General features: G+C 39.7%; 1 protein-coding gene across 1 annotated transcript in view; it reads right to left on the reverse strand.

Moving 5' to 3' along the window:
- rbfox3a (RNA binding fox-1 homolog 3a) overlaps positions 1-19144 on the reverse strand; it is a 1019729-nt gene that overhangs the window by 812629 nt on the left and 187956 nt on the right. The window contains exon 3 of the mRNA XM_055223823.1: positions 2010-2109. The gene's annotated coding sequence lies outside the window, so the exon portion shown is untranslated. The remainder of the gene's footprint in view (positions 1-2009; positions 2110-19144) is intronic.

The following is a 19144-nucleotide window of genomic DNA, read 5'->3' on the forward strand; positions in this document are numbered from 1 at the left end:
TGATTTTTATTAGCACTGTTCTACCTTCAAGATATTTAAATCGCTTTACATCACCCATTCACACACAAAAGGTGGGTTAAGTGTCTTGCCCAATAACACAACGACAGCAGTCATCTATGGGAGCTGGATTCGCACCGCCAACCTGTAGAGCTACTGTCGCCCCGCTTTTGGATTCACAACCACCGCTTGGCAAACCTACGTAGAAACCGTAGCAAAAACGTTCTTAAATACAACGTCATGTTCGATATCTACCTTTTCGCTAAGAGGGTTTTTTAATGTCCCCCAAAGTTCCTGTCAATAACTTTATATATCAACAAACCCGACAAGTACCGCTTATAATTAAATACATTGTCTATTTAGATCAGTGATTACTCAACAGTGCTGTGAAACTTATTGGCATTGTTGGCAGGACAGCAGGAGAATTACAAACCAGAGCATTGCGTAACAAGTTAAAACGAACAATGGTGCGGACTGAGATTGTAAGTGTCGACAAACTTTGCTCGAGTTTCCAATGCAACGTTTATGAATGCAGTGGTGGAAGAAGTACTCAGTTTTGTTACTTAGGTACAAGTACAGATACAGGAGCAAAAACAGTAAAAGGAAAAGTATCACATGAACAAAGCTGCTTGAGTAAAAGTAATAAAGTACACGGTTACCTAAATGTACTTGAAGACTAAAATGTAAAAGTACTTCGCAGTGATTTTGAGATTTGAATGATGAAGATTCTGATGAAGATTTGTGCTGAATTTTGAGCAACAGAAACAACTGAATCGTTGTTTTTTTCCTAGCTATTGTATATTTTTGTTATGAACGTGTTAAAAATAAACCCTTCAGCCCTTTCAGCAGGTCTCAATTATAAAAAATACTTTTACTTTTCAGTCTAGTTCAAAAATTTAGTGGAGTAGCAAAAATGTAAAGTAAATGTAAATTTAAATGTAAATGTAAAGTTAAAAAATCCACTTTAAAATCTACTTAAATAAAGTACAGATACCTCAAATTCATACTTAAGTACCGCACTTCCCTACTTTTACTCCGTTACATTCCACCACTGTCTGAATGCTTCTCGACCATCTAAAAACGCTTCGATCTCGAGCGAAACGCCAAACCGTGGTCACATTCTACACAGTCAGCTTAATACATTTGAGCGTGCTGAAACAAAAGAAACAAATTGGTCTTGTAATGCTATGTCCCCATCAAATTTCTCAATGAGTCCTGGTACACACATCGCTGTAGTAGTAGAGATCGAATGATTGAAAACGGCCGTGCGGCTTATTTCGCGAGACGGTGAGAAAAATATGGGATTTCGGGCGTTTAGAAATAATTGGAACAAGTTTTGGCTCCTCCGTGAGACAGTGACAGGAGCGCTGGCGTAATTTAGCTCCTCAAATAGACACTAAAAAACTATGTCCTTCACAATTACTGACATCCACCCACCGCCACATATGCCCAACTGTAAAACGGCATCTGCCACCCTCCTCCTCCTCCGCTCAATTAGAACTAGAACGGCACCAAACATATGCTCCCGGTGCCTTCCCCAATCCAAAAACCTCGCAGAAGTTTAGCCGAATGCCCTCTCCCTGAAATCCCGGCAGCACTCGGCGAAACAACATCTCCCTGTCCCTGTCTTGTCTATCTCCTCGCATGCGACTGTCACCCAAAAAAAAAATTCCAACAAGCAAGACACGCCCCCTTTGCGCGACCCGTTTCGGCAATTTGAATCCTCAATCAGTCAGTGCGCAGGGGGAGACAGCGGCGGTACAGTATCAGCACCACGGACAGCGCATCGCTCCATTCACTAATATTTTGGGGGTCTTTCCCTCGTGTGGCGTTCAGAGCCGCCTTTCGCGACCACAGTGAGGAGCAGGCAGAGCGTATAGTGACAGAGTGTGCAGGCATTCGGCGTGGACAGCGATTTGCTAAACACATAATTACAAAAACAGCGGAGATGTCGCGGATTCCGGAGGAAGCCAGCCAGTGCAGAGGTATTTAGCATAAGAATATGTACTCACAGTTTGTTGTTGGCAAAGAGGCGAGCAGAGCAGGGGAAGGAAGAGAGCCTGAAGAGTAGAAGCAGTAGCGTGCAGCACCGGTGTCTCCGTTAGATACAACCTGCATACAGAGATTGAGAAAAAAACCAAAAGTAGGCTGTGAGAGCGGCAAGGAGCGAGGGAGGAGGAGGAGGAGGAGGAGGAGAGCCGAGCGAATGAGCAGGGAGGGAGAGAGAAAGAGAGAGAGAGAGGGCGGGCAGCGAGCGAGCGGCGCGTGGGGGGACAGAGGCATCCACGAAAATACAGAGGCGAGAAACACAGAGAGAGAGAGAAAGAAAGGGAGGGAGTTTGAAAAGATGCGCGGTTTAGCAGGGGTTTTCCGTAGCGGAGAGAGGGAGGGAGGGATGGAGGGAGGGAGGGTGGGAGGGTAGGAGGAGGGAGGGAGAGTCTATGGGAGAGCGTGCATCACACGGCTGGGGGGAAACACATTTGACAGCTATGATCCCTGGTCCACCTACACCTCCTCATCACTGCCTCCTCGCCAAAGCGCGCCAATCCAGGATTCTCACCGAGCGAGTCCGGAACATATCGCTTGTTATTGGAGAGGAGAGGAGGGGAGGAGGGAGAGAGGGGAGGAGAGGAGGAGAGGAGGGGAGGGAGAGAGAGGTGAGGAGGAGAGAGGGGAGGCAGAGGAGGAAGAGAGGGGAGGAGGAGAAGAGGTTAGAGGCAGAGGAGTGGAAGGAGGGGAGGAGAAGAGGCAGAGAGGGGAGGAGGAGAGGAGGGGAGGCAGAGGACAGTAGAGAAGGAGAGAAGGAGGAGAGGAGGGGAAGAGTGGAGGAGGAGAGAAGGGGAGGCAGAGGAAGATGACTGTAGAGAAGCGGAGGAAGCGAGGAGGGAAGGCAGAAGAAGGGAGAAGAGGAGGACAGTAGAGGAAAAGAGAATTAGGGGAGGAGAAGAGCGTAGAGGCAGAGGAGAGGAGGGGGGAGAGAGGAGAGGAGTAGGGGAAGCAGAAGAAGAGAGAAGAGGAGAGGAGAAGATGGTAGAGGAAGAAGAGAGGAGGGGAGGAAAGGGGGTGAAGCCGAGGGGAAAGAACAGGAGGAGGGAGAGGAGGAGAAGAGGCACATGACGAGGAAAGATGGAGGAGAGAACTGGAGAAGAGATTAGAGAAGAGCAGAAGGAGAGGCAGAGAGGAGAGGAGGCAGTGGGGAGATGAGGACAGGAGGAAAGAAGGTAAGGAGAGACCGAATGAAGGAGGTGGAGAAGGGAGAGGAGAGGAAGAGCAGGAGAAGAGGAGGGAAATAGGGAAGGAGGAAAGGAAAAGGAGGAGAGGATGAAATGAGAGGAGAAGAGAAAGAGGGTAGGCAGATGTTGAGAGGAGGGAGAAGGAGAAGAGTAGAGAAGGAGAGGTCATAGAGTAGGGGAGAAGAGGAGAGGTAGAAGGGAAAAGGAGAGGAGGAGAAGGGAGAGGAAAAGAGGAGCAGAGGAGAAACAGAGGAGAGGAAAAGGAGAAGGGGCAGAGGAGAGGAAGAGAGGAAAGGAGGAAAGGAAAAGGAGCAGAGAAAACGAGTAGAGGAAAAGGAGAAGGGGCAGAGTAGAGGAGAGGCAGTGGAGAGGAGAAGATGAGGAGAGGAGGAGAAGAGAAGGAGAAGAACACACTTCCGCCCTGCTTCCTTTTCTACTCAAGACTTGACAAGTGCATTATGCAACTTTTACAACTAAATTAAGCGCCTTCATTCATTCTAAGTTATGCAATCTTACACACACAGAGCTTTGGGGAATGTCACAAACGCAGCCATAACATCATGAGGAGAAACACGCGAGCGGCAGTGGCTCAGTGGTTAGAGAGGGCGCCCACAAACTGGAGGGTTGACAGTTCACACCTCTGACCAGTACATGATGCTGTTGGCATATTTTGCCTGAATATAAATGTGTGTAGAGAGAGACGGCCGTGCTCACAATATCAACACCTCACTGAAAAAAAAATGTATAGAAGAAGTAGAACAAGTAGAAGTAGAGAAGTAGAAGCAGAAATAGGAGAAGAAAGAGAAGAAGAACATGAAGTAGAAGAACTGAAGTAGAAGTGGAACAAGTAGAAGTAGGAGAACATGAAGTAGAAGAACATAAAGAAGACAAAGAAGTAGAAGAAACAGAAATAGGAGAAGAGCATGAAGTAGAAGAAGCAGAAGAAGTAGAAAAAGAGAAGGAGTAGAAGAAGAAATAGAAGGAGAAGAAGTAGAAAAGAAGAACATGAAATAGGAGAAGGAGAAGAAGAAGAACATGAAGTAGAAGAACATAAAGTAGAAGAACATGGAGAAGAAGAAAAGAACATGAAATAGGAGAAGCAGCAGAAGAAGAAGAACATGAAGTAGAAGAAAAGAACATGAAATAGAAGAAGTAGAAGAAGTAGTACAAGTAATAGAAGTTGAACAATAAAAAATGACATGCATTTTTAAAACGTGCTAAATACTTCATTAGCTTTCATTCATACTCCAGTAGAACAATGTTTCCCAATCAAGAGCAGAGGGACATGTAGGGCCACTGTACTTGAAGTGATTTAAATATATTTCTCAAATAAAAGTGTTTTGGTCATTTCAAATGAGTCTGTTGACACGTACGAGCTGAAGTCTCATCCAAATGTGAAATGCTAAAATAAAAATGAGTCATGGGGCGTTTGACATTTTCAGGTTTAATAAAAATGTTATAAATATGCCACCTGCCTGGTCAGCAAAGGGTATGTAAAGATGTGTAGTCTGGGCAACAGTCGCGTCTCTTTATTCTAACAGGGATGATTGACAGGTGGATTAGCCAATCAGAGAAATGCATGGTCCCTTAGTATCAAAATAAACATGGCAGCGGAGGAACACATATATAACACAGAAGATAGAAAAACGGCAAAAGACTGAGTCAATGAGTTTGTTCTAAATCCTGACAACCAATGAGATCATCAGTTTCCCATGTGTCACTGAAACAAGTAAACCTGATTGGATGCTCTTCTGTATAAAATAGTGGTTATCAAACTTTCACACCAAGTACCACCATGAAAATAGTTGGCCTTCCGAGTACTACAAGATCGAAACCAGGTCTAAAATGCAACTTTTCTAGGTCTAAACCAGGGGTGTCCAAACTTTTCTCCTTAAGAGCCATATATAAAAACACAAACAAAGCTGAGGGCCATAGACTGGTCGCCAATACAGTGAATACTTCAAATCTATGTTATTGTTACAAGTTAGACTGAACCACTAGACCTTTATTCAGTGGAAGTGGGAGACATTAAATATTTGATATGGGCTTGTTAAAGTAGATTTTCAGAAATGTACAGTAAAAAGTACCGTTTAAGGTAATATGGGCCAATTCACCTGGAAGCTTGAGGGCCGCATTTGGCCCCCGGGCCATAGTTTGGGCATGCCTGGTCTAAACAAAAGCTCCTCATTGAATGGTTTTTCATTGTTTACGAGACATACACACCACAACACAACACACAAACATCTAATAACAAAACAAGGTGTATAGAATAATGTAGCAAAGAAAAAGAAAAGTTAAATATGTTGTATGTTCATATTGCTCAAAGTATCCACACTTTGCTTTGTTGACATTGCTGCAAACCCTTAGCTTTCTCACAATGAGTTCTCCTGAATTGGTTTTTACTTATTTGTGGAATTCCAAGAGCACAAAACAGTGATCAAAGCAAAGGGTAAAAGCTTTTTTTTTTAAGAATCTAAAATATAAATCATGTTTTGACTTTGCTGTATTCCACATGTGTTCATTCATACTTTTGATGCCTTTAGTGAGAAACACCAATGTAAAAAGTTGTGTTAAAATAAAAAGTGTTCAAACTTTTGACTGATAGTGTAGTTCTACACAAGGACTCACCCAAAGGAGGACACAAAAGGATTCAGTTGACTCTATAATCTGCAAATATTTGAACTGCACTGGACAACCTGGACACACTAGAATACAAAATGTGACCCTGCTATGAAATCAGCTGTTTATTTTCTATCACCGGCCATATTTTTAACTGCATGCTGTCTTTGATCTTACTGTTTAAGAAAAAAACCCAATTAACCCAATTCTCAAGATAGGGACATTCCAAGTCTCATGTGAAAGCTCAGAACCTCCAGAATTCACTCACTGAGCTGAAAACGCTGCACTAGCACTGATTCATGATGATGCTACGTGTGCTGGGGTTTAGATAGTGACTATTCAGATCAGAAAAAGTGACTTAAGTTTAAAACAACTGGATTTCAGCATTGAACCTGGCAACCCAAGTGAAAGACTCAAGTGAGACTAATTCTGCTTTCCGTGTTGAGAACCAAACCACCAAATTATAACAAACAGCTTGTCCATCACGTCCAATGTTTTTATAATTAAGAATAAATCAGTCGTACAATTCCTTTCACTAACCCCAGAGATTTTGGATTACTTAAAAACGCATTCACCTCCAAATAAATGAAGACTTGAGTAAAATGTAAGTACACGCAGCATGGTTAACCAGATTCTGCCTAAATCAAATGGATCTTCTTTCAGAACGCTGCCCCCTGCTGAGCGCTTTAAGAGCACTCCCACCCGACGCCTTCTCCTGCCCCAGCTCCGGTGACAAGCTTTTACTGAGCTTTTCATTATTTCAGCCGCTAACCAAATCTTACTCTGTGTCCAGGTTTAAATGGGGTCGCTTCACTACGCTTCCCAGGAGCCTTTGCTGCTCTCTCCAACTCAATTTTGGTGTAAGGTTATAAGCAGTCATGTTATGTTTTATGGAACATCTTTGCTTTGTTTTTGACAGTTTAAAACTCTACACTTTCACATCGAGCCATAGACTGTATATATAAATGGACATAGTTAACCCGCGAGCCATTTTTGGTCAATTGGTCACTTTGGTCTTAAAATGTTCGTATTAACCCAATCGAAATGATCCTCGTGTTTTTATCTAGCTATTTTGTCCGTAAATCAAGACGTGAACATTAATAACAGACAAATCAGGTGTCTTCTTTCCCTGAGGTTGGTCCTGTTAGCTTTGGCAATAGATTTGATTAACAGATTTGCTAAGGAAAGGGGAGTTACCTTCAACAGCCTTGCTCCAGATTGGCTCTTTGGTTGCTATGATACTTGTGGTCCAAATTCCAAATATGGAACGTGGCTCTAAATTGGGTCTTTATACAGTTTATGCATAGACCACTTGGATTAGGGGCCATCATTTACCTTTGGTGAAAAGTAACAAAACATAGCTATTCACGGCAACATAACTTCTTTAGATAGATGCTGGTGAAGCCAATATAATCTGTGTTACAGTTGCAATTTAAAGTGAGTAGATTACCAACAAAAATGTCATACACATTCACTATAAACTGTTTTAGATATGCACTGTGTAACTTTTTTGGTAGAGGAATCATGAATCTGCTTTTCTCTATGAATAAGTTATTGCTTTGCCAAGAATTTTCCTCAGCATACGATCAAACACAACTATCACCAAAGAGATATGGATCAGATCTGTGGAGATGCAAGCCCGCTCACAGTAGGAATACATGTTTTTCAAGGTATTTTTTAAAACATGGTTGAAAGCTTTTTAGAGCTTTTAACCGTGTTATTCTTGTTTTCCTTCACGATTTACTCACCTGCAGTCGTGCATGTTTGAGTAGTCTTTAATCGCTTATTTTCAAGACGCCATATTGCCAATCAATCCCTGTTTTCAACGCTACCAGCATACGACCCCTACTCTCTACTTACTATGTTCTACAATTTTTATTTTTTAACCAATGATATGCACAAGATTTAGCAGTGTCGCATAGTCACTTTGGTTCAAATGAAAAAAAAAAAAAAAAAATCTGCTGCTTGCTAATGTGATCTGCAGCTTTCCATCGGTGGTACCGGCTCTTTGTTGTGATGTTGTTTACGGCGACGTCAGCTCCCACTGGGCACCGCGAAAGTCAGCAGATTTGCTTCTATTATTAAGTCATTTTAGATGAATATTGCAGGTTAAAATGTCCAAATGATAACACAATGATCTACAGGTGTCATAGATTATAGCTACATAGCAGACACAAGCACAACAGCTCTGAACTAAGACAAGAACATTTAATGCCTTTCTGCAGGATGCAAACCAATACATTTCCATGGAAAAAAAGCAGGTGGAGGACCCTCAACCAGAAAAATAGTTGACATAGTTGACCTTTAAAGTTAGTTTTACTTCAGAAATATAAACTGCAGTTCTGAAAATGGTACAATTGGACGAGGTGGTTGTTTTGACAGAGAAAGACTTACAGCGAGCTTATCTCAGCGGTGACCCACCTAACGTCAACTATGGTCTATGTCTCGAGTGTTGTAGAATGAAAATATAAGCATCAATTTGAAAAAGTCCATGCTGAATACATTATAGTCGGAAAAAATACTATTCTAGATGAATTGTGACCTCATACAACCTTAAAAAAAACAATTTGCGTTTGTTTGAAGATCAAAAGATTACGCCCACAATGCATCACTGCGTTTAACAGCGGCAGAGACCATATAGCTTCTGCACAATGATTTCCTATATTACATGGAGAAATGAAATGAAAATGTAACAGTGAAAGGAACTACAAACGGAACAAAATCTCCAGCTAGTAGTGATGGCCAATACCTGTGATTTTTGCTTTGTTTTGTCCAATATGATACCAATACTATGGGAAGTAAAATTACTCCATAACTCCCCAAGGGTATCTGGTCGAGGTGGGAGTCTAGCAACAATTTTTTTTAGTTCCATATTACGCTGTTTTCTGATCTATGTTATAATGTTTCCTCATCACAAACAGACCTGGAGTTGTGTTTTGTTTCATTCACACCTTTAACACCCAAACCCTGCATATTTAGGCTAAACTCTTCTCTCAAACTGAAAACACTCTGTTCCACCTTGTGATATCATCATGTGGTAATACAGGAAGTGCTCCACTGTGTTTTTAAACTCCATACACCTTCACTAGATCGCTGGATTTGCTAATCTTCTAACATGGCTTAGAGCTCAAAAGAGTGAATTTTGCGTGATATAGGATACTTTTAACACCGGGCCTATGCGAATCATTTGAAGCACAAGGTTGTTGTTTTTGTATGTTTAACATGCCTATTCTAATATGTGCCCTGCTGGAGTCTTGTAAGCCATGTTATAATGCTGTTACCTGCTCAAAAACATACCTAGAGTTGTGTTTTGTTTCATTCACACATGTTTGGGTAATGCTGGTTTATTGATCTGTCTTCATCTCCCAACCTCAAAATGCTCTGTTCCACCTTGTGATGTCATGAAGCGATATTTTTGTTCAGTAAATATTGGCAATTCCAGAGCTGAAAACATCCAAATGATTCTAGTGAAGGTGTGTGGAGTTTAAAAACACAGTGGAGCACTTCCTGTATTACCACATGACCAGATCAGAAGGTGAAAGAGTTTTTTCTGTTTGAGAGAAGAACTTAGCCTAAATATGCAGGGTTTGTGTGTTAAATATGAGTGAATGAAATGAAACACAACTCCGGGTCTCTTTATGATGAGGAAACAACATTATAACATGGATCAGAAAACAGTGTAACATGGGCCCTTTCATGTCCACATACGCTGCCCCTCTAAACGTATGGCCAAAGAGAGCTTATCTCGGTTTGAGTCATAAAGCCTACTACAATCTGTCTTTAGCTGCACTCACCAACAGGGTCATACCTGGGACTTGACTCTCTCGTCTGGCCTTCCTATCCTGGTCCTAGACATTGTTGATTGTGGGATATCTGACCATTTTGCCCCATAACCCTTCACAGCCGCCCCATCCTGTTTGTTCTATAAACCCCATCACAGCTTCACGGTTCTCTGCCATGTTCAATAAAAGTGAACTAGCACAAAGGAACTGTTGACCCTGTTTAACAATCTGAGCACTTCCTTTGTGTACTGCACGGCCCCACTTAAACTTAAAAAAACCTAAAGTTAGAGAACAACCCTGGAAAAAAACAAAAAAAACATCCAGGCACTGAGACAGGTCAGTTGGAGAGTTAGCAGAAAAACTTGTCAAGAGCCAATATTATGCATGTATAATTAGAAATAATGCTCATAAATCCAAAATCTTGTTTTAAACTATAAAAATGAGCTTACAGATGCCCCAAATGGATCTGCCCCCTCCTCCCCCTCACCAAATTTATGTGAGGAGTTTCTCAACAAAATTGGCTCTATTAGACAATAATTTCCTCCTCCTGACGTTTATTCGATCTTCTCACAGAATGCTGGGTCTAATTTCTGTGAATTTAAACTAATTACATGTACTCAACTAAAGGAATTGGTCTCCCAGCTCAAACCTATAAACTGTCCATCTGACCCTATACCACCATCATGAACTCTTCCTGTTGTTCCTGATGATTTTAAACATTCAACACAACTTTATTTATATAGCACATTTAAAATACAACTTAAGCTGCCCAAAGTCTCCAAGCTCTCATTTTGGTCTTGTATTCACTCAAGTCTCCTCATATGTGAACCAACATTATATACTGGACAAATTTTTTAAAAGATCACCGTAATGAAGTGGGCCAGCAGGGGGCAGTGTTAAAATAGTTTGCTTCTTATTGTAGGAGAACCTCTTCTGTTAAAAAAGCAAGCGTTTTCTCAGTTTTTGGCCTCACCATCTGTGGGGTACCTCAAGGCTCAACCCTAGGCCCACTTTTATTTTCACTCTACATGCTTCCTCTGAGTTTGATTCTGGAGAAATGCAATGTCCAGTATCATATGTTCATGGATAACACTCATTTATATGTTCCTGTCTCCCCCACATGAAACTGGCTCGCTGTCCACTTTATACCAGTCTCTTGCTAAGGTAAAATTATGTTCACTAACTTTCTACAACTGAATGACAAAAAGTCCGGCCGTGATTTGGATAGCTCAGTTAAAATCTCGATGTTCTCCTCAACTCTGATTTTAATGAATATTTCTCTAATGTGGTGAAAGGAAGCTATTTCCAACTTTGAGCCACTGCAAAATTAAAATAAATTTTATCTACAAAAAAATCTAGAAATTGTAACCCATGCTTTTATTACAAGCAGATTGGATTTTAGCAATTCTCTCTATTTTGGACGGCCACGATCCTCACTCAGTAGGCCCCAGATGGTTCAAAATGGAAGATGTTGTAGGTTGTTAACTATAAAGAGAGAGTATATTACTCCCTGGCTCCCGATAAAGTACACAATTGATGTTAAACTCCTACTCTTTGTTTTTAAAGCGCTTCATGGCTCTGCCCCAGCATACATCACAGATCTAACTCCCTAACTCCCTGCACTGCCCCCTGCTCCCTCAGGTCAAACTGTCAGCACCTCCCCTCTCCCCCGCGCTCGCCTCAAAAACAGGAGATAAGGCTTTCTCCATCGTGACAGGAGCTCAGTCGGGCGACAGTAGCTCAGTTGGCAGAGTGATCCGAAGGTTAGCGGTTCAAATCCTGCTCTCGACACAGACATCATTGGTTGGTTGGTGCAATTCCAGCTCTTACAATGAACGCTGCCGTTGTGTTCTTGGGCAAGACACTTGATGTAAAGTATTATATTAAAATGTGACCATATATTTAAAAACAAAATCACTATACTTTTATCAAAAAAACAAAAACAGAATCAATACTTTTCAATATCTCGGTGAGTATCGATATATATCAGGTGGTCTACAGCCTATCCTCAGGTTGGAGCAGAAATCAGTGGTTGGAGAAAGAACTTGGACTGTTTTTAGTGTTAAATGTAACTGAGTAAATGTCTGTGTATATGCAAACTCATAATAAACACCCATTTTATGTGATTAAGAAGAAATCAATATTGGAAAGAAAAAACATGTAATAAATTGTTTAGTTTTATCATCCATACTCATGGGTCTGTCGTAGGGTAAATAAGTAGGATTTTTTTTGTTTGCAGTTCATATCCTATACTGCTTTTCAATGGTAACTAAAGCAATCTGCCTGTTCTGAGAGTTCATACTTCACTCTGATTGGTTAATTCCATCTGTCGCTCAATCAGTGCCGTAGGAAGGTTGGCCAGTAGGAGGTGTGGCATTAAACCTCCACTAATGAGGGCCTATTTTTTTTCAAAAGGCCTCAAATGACTCCCCAATTCAAACTGGATATGTAAGGACTAAACCCTTTGGAGCTCAGGCAAATGGCTGGGCTCTTTGTGAAGCTGAGGCTCTGTAGTTTTGGCCTCTGTCTGATCTACTCTCATTATTAGTGGGAACCAGCTCTGCACAGAGGAACATCAGATTTAAAATCCCGCTAAGATGTATTATTATTATTGATGATGATGTTGGGTCTTGACAATTTCCATGTCAACGCTGAAGCATATCTCACAAAAAAAAAAAAAAAAAAAAGATTTAGGGACTTGGTGGAATTCCTATGAATTAATTTTCTTTTCTTTTTATATTTTTATTTTTTTTTCTCCTATTGTAATTTTTTGTTTGTTTTTTTCCTATTAATTCCTTTTATTATTTTTTTGTTTTTTTCCTGTTAATTACTATTAATGCATTTTTTATTTTTCTCTTTATTCTCTTCTTTTTTTGTTTGTCTTTTTTTATTAATTCCCTTTATATAAATGTTTACTTTTTTTTTGTTAATTTATTTTTTTTTACTATTAATACCTGCTATTTTTATTTTATTTATTTTTGTTTTTTGTATTTGTCTTTTTCTATTAATTCCTCTTATTTTATTCTATGTTTTTAGTTTAGGTTTTTTTTTTTTTCCCCCTAACTATTCCTTTTACTTTTATTTAATTATTATTTATGTATTTATTTTTGGCTTTTGGAAAATCAAACCTGTACCCATGTGTGCAATGCCTGAAAAGAAGCGAGTGAGTGTTGTGGTATGTAAGTGGAGGATGGGGTCAAAACAGTTGTATTACATCTTATCCAAAAGCACGACCACTCGTATTATGCATAAAATATTAGTAACTCTTTTGTGACATATGGTGATACTGTCAAATATCCATCTGCTTTTAGATTCTGTCAACCTACCTAGGGACTACAGGTGGAAATGAGCATTTTCCACTGTAACATAAAACTAAACTTGCCTACATACATATATATAAACATTTGTGTGTCTGTTCGCTTCTTAAATAGAGAAACACCGAATCACGAAATGACATTTGACATATCGCACAGCTGTATATCAGTTATATTTGTGGCGCAGACAACTTCACATACAGTAAAAATTCTCTCAAAAAGTCTACTGGAAGTTTGAACTGTATTTGTTTAAAAAAAAAAAAAAAAACTTGGCGAAGAACAGCAGTCGGATTACAGAAGTGAATGCCGTGTTACCGCACACTCCCACAGAGCCTCCGTCCTGAGCTCCGCACCAACCTGTCAAAAACATGAGGCAACTGTGCACAACACCTTACATCAGGCATCCGTCCCACAGACCCACATGTGCAGAGGGAGAGCGGGTTCAAACAGGGCCGGTCTTTTCCACAGGGTAAAACGCACTCTTCTGGGGCAGCTTTGGTTTTGAGGTACAAATTGTTGTATTTATACTTTTCAACCATGTCATCAAACCCCTCGGGATTCTATAATGGTGGATTATAAAGTAAAAATGCTGTGCGTAGGTGAAAAATGTAAGTATCTGATCTTTACTTAAGGACATTTTACAGTGGATATGTTTTACTTTACTTCACTACATTTGACAGCAGGTATTTGTACTTCCTACTTCACTACATTTTTGAACTAGACTGAAAAGTAAAAGTATTTTTGTGATAGTTTGAGAGCTAATCGAAAAGCTGCAGGTTTATTTTTAACACGTCTGTAGTTTGAGCTAACAAAAATATATAAATAAATAACAAAAAAACAATGATTCAATTGTTTCTGTTCAACAAAATTCAGCCCAAATCAAAATCAAAACATTTGGAGCTTTATTAGATCTCAGAATCTCCATGAAATACTTTTACTTTTTACTCTTTAAGTACATTTATAAACAGGTACGTTAATACTTTTACTTTAGCAGATTTTTTCATGTGATGTTTTTACTTTTACTTGGGATTACACAGAGATCTTCTACTTTTATTTGAGTATTTCTGTACTTTTAGTTAACATAATTGAGTACTTCTTTCACAACTGGGGTATAGATACTTGTTGAAGGGAGTGATAGTACATTATTGAGTCACATGGTCTTGGACATGGACTTCTCAACCGGAACTCTGGGAAAAAATCATTTTAAAAAATCAACAAATTCCCTCTGGATAAAATGCAGTGATAGGTAAGCTTATAGTTGTCGAAAGTACAGTGCTTTTTCAAATATGTAAGAGAAAGAAGGAAAGAAAGTTGCTCTTATTTCAACCAACCCACCTTGTTCGTAACTTTAATCCGTCGTTTTAATTGTATTCTAACTTAATATGCATAGGAGAGGTTTTCATGTTTTGTCTGATTATTACTTGGTTTGGTGGGATAGTACTTGTGAATAACCCAGAAATATTGTTAGTGGTAGTTTTTGTGGCAAAACGGACAGGAAAAATATAGGGGAAAAGAGGAAAAATACCAAAATACACGAGTTCAAAAACAGCATCCTTTATATAATTTACACATTTTCCAGTTTAAAAGATTAATTTAACAATATAATGATGCTGTAATTACTTTTTATCAGTCTAATCATAACTATTGTGTAACTTAGAGGTTTTGGTCCATGTTACCGGGACAACGGTAACTCAAGGGGTGACCGTGGCTCAGAAGGCTGTCAGTTCGAATCTCACTCTCGACGTAAATATCGTCGGTTGAGAGGTCAGATCTAGGCAACTTTTTTAGAATAACCTTAAATATAATTATGTTAACTATGGTTTTTGGTGAAATGAGTACGTCCCTCGCTATATCGCGGTTCACCTTTCACGGTCTCGCTGTTTCGTGGATTTTTCCAATGCAATTCTACACATTTTTTTAACAGTGTATGAACGTGCACTGTGTTCTGCGTCCTGATTGGCTAAGAGACTATACACCACCGTCAATCAATCTCAAAAACATACATCAATCTCTTAAAACACATATAATAACTGTGAAAAATAAAGCTGACTACTTCGCCGATTTCGCCTTTTGCGGGTTATTTTTAGAACGTAACCCCGCGATAAATGAGGGACCGCTGTAGTTTAATCCATTATTATATGCATTTTTCATACGGTTCAACCCCGAGAGGTCAGGAGTCTAACCCGCAACCTCCTTACCGCACGGAGAAGACGGGATAACCACTCTGCCGCGGTAACACATTGAGGAGCTGCGCGGTCTTAAAAGTTCGCCGGTATCTATCTGAGGGGGATTATGAAACCATTTTCACATGATTTAGTATACATTGCCAATCTTCCCGAGAGTGAATGCCCCCGCAGTCTTGCCACAGAGCGCAGTATACCAAACGCCGCTGTCCTTTTGATTCCGCTCCTGTGCATCTGGGCTATATTGTGGGATAAATGTATTTCTGAACACTTTTTCATAGTTCTAGTCTCCAGTTCATCTGCAGTTCGTTTGGCACAATACATAATAATTAGACTTAATGAGATGATTTAATGCATTGACCTATGAAGGAAACAAGTACACAGTATGAATAATTATCAAATATAAGTAGTGTATTTCTGTCTCTACCGCCAATGTATCTTTATTACACAGTGCTCGAAGGTCTTATGCTATGATGGATTGACTTAAAGCCACATTACGGAACTTTTCTAGTGGAAAGTCGCTTATGAGGTGTTGTTGCTTCGTCTGTAATGTTCCACAATGTATGTCAATGTCTATATATCGCGCATCAAATTCATTTACAGTTGTTTTTATGGCGAAAACAACGTCTTGAAATGGTCACGTTTTTTTATTTAGCGTTTTTCCAACTTCAAGACTCTCAAAACCACTCACCCATTCACACACACATTCATACACCATTGTACGCAGACATTGGGGGCAAAGTGGGTTAAATGTCTTGCCCAAGGACACAACAACAGCATCCATATGTAAGAATTGCATCGCCAAACCTGTGCGTCAGTGGATGTTTATGTCGAGAACGTGCCATCCGTGGATAAAAAGTTATAATCTTGCAGCTATTATTTTTAGCATCCTGGTAGCTTTAGCAACAGGTTTGATTGACAGCTTTGCTAAGTGCTAAACCAGGAGCGTTGGCGGGAAGGGGCAGTAGAGGCGTTACCTTCAACATCCTCGTCCGGACTCGCTCTTTGGTTGCTATGATACTTGCGATCGTAATTTCAAATATGGAACTCGGCTCCAAATTCGCCGCTATAACCGCTAGCCTCGATTAGCTGGTTTCGAACGCTATGGGTGACGTCACACTCACTTAGTCCACTTCTTTAAACAATCTACGGCCAATACTGATTACTAGAAGCGAAATATTCCCCATCTCTAGTCTGTGCGCTCACGAATCTGAGCTGAAGTTTTTCCTGCGTCCAGATCTTATGATTCTCCTTCATGCTACGTGGATAAACTTGCATTCTTTTTTAAATCCGAAGTGTAATTGCTGCAGTTACAATTAGCACAATGTTACTGTTAATAGCCAAGGCAGATGGGAACGAATCTGAGCTGGGTTTTGTACCGAAATATGACCAATTAGTGGTTTATTTATACGAGCGCGCTTAAAAGTCTGTCTCCTGCAGTCTGTGGTTCTGTTTGCTCTCCGGGGAAGCTCACAATATGCGTGAGCCTCAAATTTAAAAATATACCAGGCTTTAAGTGTGAAGACTTGGTTTTTATTCTGCTCCAATTTGGCCACACACTCGGGATTACATAACTCACTTTAATATGGGAGGGTAGGCTGGAACACTGGGGGTGGTGTCTTTCATGGAGACACAGTGTGCATTATTTTATATGTTAAAGCACGATATGGAAAAAGTATCGGTGTGTACAGATGGATTCGTCAGAGGAGGGTGGAGTAGGTGAAAATTGTGCTAAGTATAAAGTGGTGGTACAAGAAGTAACTCAAGTAATAGTAAAAAAAGTAGCTGGGAAAACTGCTTCTTAAGGTGTAATTTCAAGAGTAACATCTGATTTCTATTTTGAAGTTGATGTATTTGGAAGGACAAACATTAAATAATGCACAAGATCTGGTATTTTCAAAGGATAAACACACAAAAAAGGAAAAAAAAAGCATTATATCTGAAGGAGCACTGCAAGAAACACAAATGTTCTAATCATTTCATATTGTCAGCGTAAAGCTTTTGTTACTTTTAGATTTACAGTGTGAAGAGGAGTACTGTTACTTCAATAAAAAGATCACTGAAGTAGGATGAAACGGAGTACTACCCATCTCTGATCACAGTGCATACTATACAGCTATTGTATTTACATCATATTTTGACCTCTGTGCATCAAGAAGTGGAGTAAAGCAGTTGAAATAAGGCTAAAAACAATAGCTTCTACTGCCAATTTTGGTTACGTGGTAAGGTCCTGAGAAGGTGTATGGACTTTAAAGGTGGAGTATGTAACTTTTTCTGATAGGGGATCTGCCACCTGCTTGTCTCCATGAAGATGTTTATCAAAAGGCTTGGAATGATCGACAGTATTCCAGTATACAATCTTGCATGGGATTTGTTCAATTATATTTTTTTTTGTCAAACTATTCCTTGTTAAAAAAACGTACATTATTACAGCAACTTAGCCTTGTAACATCACCTGTTTGTCCCCATGGAGATATGTATTTCTATGCCATATAGATCTGATCTTTTGATATCTGAGTAAAGACAGCTTTTGCTTTGACTTGTTCTTATCTGATTTATTGTTCTTAGTCATTTTAACTGGTCTATTTTTCAACCCAAAGTGCCGGTGAAGTCCCCTGGACTCCCTGTAGCCTTAGAGGACTTACAAAAATGGTGAGTGATTCATGTCTTAGCTTAGATGTAAAGAAACCTGTTTGTGGTTTTTTTTAGCAAACCAACAACTACTTCGGCCTCAGCAAATGTTTAACTTGGAGGACAAGAATTAACACATGGGATTTAAATACCTCGTAGTGGTGTTACATTCAAAGTTATCCTTCAGAAAACACTTGAAAAATTGTAAAAACTCTGAGTATACAACATTGTAAACATATTCAAGCGTCCTTAACAGAAAAAGCAGCAGTCACTATCCCATATTCAGAATTACATCACAAGCTGATCCTACACAAGTCCTTCTGTTACTGGACCAACTGAAACATGCGTCAAAAGAGCCTTGAAAATCCCAGATAAGAAGCTTTTTTCTTACCACCGCCACCACTGTCAAATTATTGAAAACAGCTTGTTTGATTTACAAGGTTCTACATGGTTTGGCCCCTCCTCCAACGGAAGCTTTTATCAAACAAAAGTCTCTCTATGTGTCAGGATCCTGAGTAACTCGAGCCACTGTCAGAGGTGACTGTGAACTCCCATCTATAAACATCTTTCTCTCAGAATGTCCTGTCATATCAGGGTGTGACCTTCTGGAACAGTGCTCTATTCTCAGTGAAGGAAAGCACCAGTTTCCTGCTTTTAAGAAGCTTTTCAAACTGTGTTCGACAGACACGCAAACTTGTGATCATGTGTGAGCGAACATGTTTAAAAACTGGGCATGTGCAATACCCATTTTATTGATTTAAACATTTTGTTAAAAATGTAGTAGGAATCAGTGCAATACAGGGGCAGGTGCAATAGTACTTTGTGCAATATGACTATGTGCAATGTTAATCTGAGCAATATAAGGAGGTGTGCAATAGAACTGTGCAAAATAAGGATATGTGCAACAGAACCATGTGTAATATGAATATGTGCAATATAAGGATATGTGAAAAAGAACTATGTGCAATATGAGTATAAGCAATATAAGGGTATGTGCAATAGAATTATGTGCAATGTGAATATGTGCGATAGAACTGTGCAATATGAATATGTGCAATATAAGGATATGTGCAATATGAATATGTGCAATAGAACTGTGCAATATGAATATGTGCAATATGAATATGTGCAATATAAGGTTATGTGCACTATGAATATGTGCAATATAAGGATATGTACAATATGAATATGTGCAATAGAACTGTGCAATATAAGGATATGTGCCATAGAACCATTTGCAATATGAATATGTGCAATATAAGGGTAAGTGCAATAGAACGCATATTGCACTTATTAAGGGTATGTGCAATACAGTGGAGTAGGACGTAAATGTGTCACTCTGGCTTGTTTATGTTACTGATAAAAGTGTGTACTAACTTGACACT

Source organism: Periophthalmus magnuspinnatus, chromosome 8 (genome assembly GCF_009829125.3).
Source record: "Periophthalmus magnuspinnatus isolate fPerMag1 chromosome 8, fPerMag1.2.pri, whole genome shotgun sequence".
Classification (NCBI taxonomy): Eukaryota; Metazoa; Chordata; class Actinopteri; order Gobiiformes; family Gobiidae; genus Periophthalmus; species Periophthalmus magnuspinnatus.